The sequence below is a fragment of the Mustela nivalis genome (genome assembly GCF_964662115.1).
Source record: "Mustela nivalis genome assembly, contig: HAP1_SCAFFOLD_588, whole genome shotgun sequence".
In the NCBI taxonomy this organism is placed as follows: Eukaryota; Metazoa; Chordata; class Mammalia; order Carnivora; family Mustelidae; genus Mustela; species Mustela nivalis.
The window spans coordinates 455404-458206 of record NW_028136074.1 but is presented as its reverse complement, the minus strand read 5'-3'; positions in this window follow the sequence as shown (position 1 = coordinate 458206).

Sequence of the window (2803 nt, the reverse complement as noted above, 5' to 3'; positions counted from 1 at the left end):
TGTTAAGCCTCTGCCTTGGGCTCAGGTCATGATCTCAGGGTCCTGGGATCGAGCCCTTCATCAGGCTCTCTGCCAGGCATGGAGCCTGCTCCCTCCTCTCTCTCTCTCTACTTGTGATCTCTCTCTGTCAAATGAATAAAATCTTAAAAAAAAAAAAGAAAAAGTAACAATTGTGAACTGTTGGTGGTGATGCAAACTGATACAGCCATATTTGAAAACAGTATGGAATTTCCATAAAATTTAAAAAGAGAAGTCCTTTGTGATCCAACAATCCTGTTGGTGTGTATTTACCCAATGAATATAAGAAAACTTATTCAAAGGGATGCTAGCACCCCTTATGTTTATAGCAGCATTATTTATAAAGCTAAGATATGGAAAGCGCCCAAGTATCCATCAATTGATGAATAAATAAAGAATAAGTGGTATGTATATACAATGGAATATTATTCTGCCATAAAAAAGACTGAAATCTTGCCATTTGCAATAACATGGTTGGAACTAGACAGTATAATGCTAAAAGTGAAATAAGTCAGTCAGAGAAAGACAAATACCTTTACTCATATATGGAATAAAAGAAACAAAACAAACAAGCAAAGGGGAAATAATAAGACATAGAAAGAGAAACAAAGCAAGAAACAGAAATTTCATTAAGGAGAACAAACTGATGGTTACTTGAGGGGATCTGAAAGGAGTGATGGATTAAATAAGTGATGGGGTTAATTAGAGCACTTGTCATGATGAGCACTGAGTGCTATATGTTATATTGTACACATGAAACTAATACAACCATATATGTTAACTAACTGGATTTCAAATGAACATTTTTTAAAATCCCAGTTTTTAGCTCACATTCTGGCTTACAAAAGGGATTTAGTCAGGAATTTGGAGATTAGTTAATGAACAAATAAGGGGTGAACAGGCAGTTGTTAGATAAAATTACTATCCTTTCTGGCATGATCTTATACCTTTTATCTAGAAGTATTTTTAGCACTTTAGACTCTTCCTATTTTATTTTGAGTCACTAAATAAAAATTTCCTCAAAGGACCTTAGACTCCATCCAATTTGAGCAACAGTGTGAGAGAGGAAATGGTGTCCAGGAGGAAAAAAAAAAGATGAAACTACTTTTGCTTACTAGTGAATGCATAGTTCTTCCACAGAAGAAGCTCTAAATGGTCAGGGCTCCAGCTTTATATGTGTTCAGTCATATGTTCAGAAGTAGGTAACACTATCAAAAAATATAAAGCATCTGAGATTATTTTCCCTTATTTGAAAGCTGGTGTATGAGTCTGCCATAGTTTCTTGGGTGTTCATAGAAGACGCAGACTCATGGTTCAGAAATAATATAGTTTAATATTCACAGCAATAGAGGTAGCCAGAATATTAACAGTATTTGTGTGTGTGTGTGTGTGTGTGTGTGTGTGTGTGTGTGTAGGGCTGGGAGTTATATATCAGTTCTGAGCCTTAGTTCCCACAAGAAGAATCAAAACAGAGGCAGATAATATTTGCAAACACAACAGGTTAAGTTAAAAAAAAGATACTATTTCTGTCTTCTAAGTCTATTCAATACAACCATCTTCAAAGGATGGCCTAGAACAAATAATAAATGCAGAAATGTAAGCAACCAATTGAAAAGTGTCTCCCAAGAAACACACTTTGAGAGTCTTCATTTGACAAAAATACTATAGGATATTACATGGATCAGGTGCATTGAATACTGGAAGGTTAAAATTACAAGGGACCAAATATTTTTAAGCAGTTCTGGCATCCAGTAGAGTTCACATAGGTTTTATAAGATTGAGGAAAGAAGCCATCAAAACCTGGGCCCAGGGGCACCTGGGTAGCTCAGTGGGTTAAGCCTCTGCCTTCGGCTCAGGCCATGATCTCAGGGTCCTGGGATCGAGCTCTGCATCAGGCTCTCTGTTCAGCAGGGAGCCTGCTTCCCCCTTCCCTCTGCCTCTTTGCCTACTTGTGGTCTCTGTCTGTCAAATAAATAAATAAAATCTTAAAACAAAACAAAACAAAACAAAAATCCTGGGCCCAATTTTCCCAAAAGTATGATTCTGATTCTAGTCTCTATGATGTTATCCCTTGAAGACAATGCCTCTAATTGAGTTGAATTAGTTTACTAAAGAGCATACCCCCATTTGTTGTAGGAGATGAACAATATGCAAGAGGCAAAATGCCACTTGGAAGCCACCTGGTCTTCAGTGGAATATAGAATCAGTTCCTTTGGGTTGAATTTGTTCCACATTTGACTTCCCACTTAAGGGAAAATAAGAGTGCCTTCTAATAGATTTTAAATAGGAAATGACAACGGAAGCTTATACAAGATTATAAAATGGGAAATTTCATTTAGATAAGCAATCATTTCAAAGTCATCTTCTTAATATTACAGATTCTTCACATAATCATAATTTTATTTTGGTATTATATGGTAATTTCAAATATAGTAAATATAAAGAATTTACCTCTGTAATTATAGTGAGTCTGGTCATAGTTTAATGGCAACAAATCTTCAATTTAGAAGTATGGTCTACCAATTATTAATACATTTGAAAATGGTGTGTCATCTTCACTCCACTTGTCTCACTAAAACAGTGAGCCAAAAAAAGTAGGTCCAAGCTGTTTACTATGGTCAAAATGGGTTGCTTTTGCACTTGGTAAAGAAGCAGTCATATTTTGGAAGAAGAAACTGAGGCTATTAATATTTTCAACTTATTTTCAGAAAAGGAAAGAAAGGATAATCTAAGCTAAAGCCAAAATCTTACACAAGGTGGCAGGAGAATGATCTTTTCCCAGATA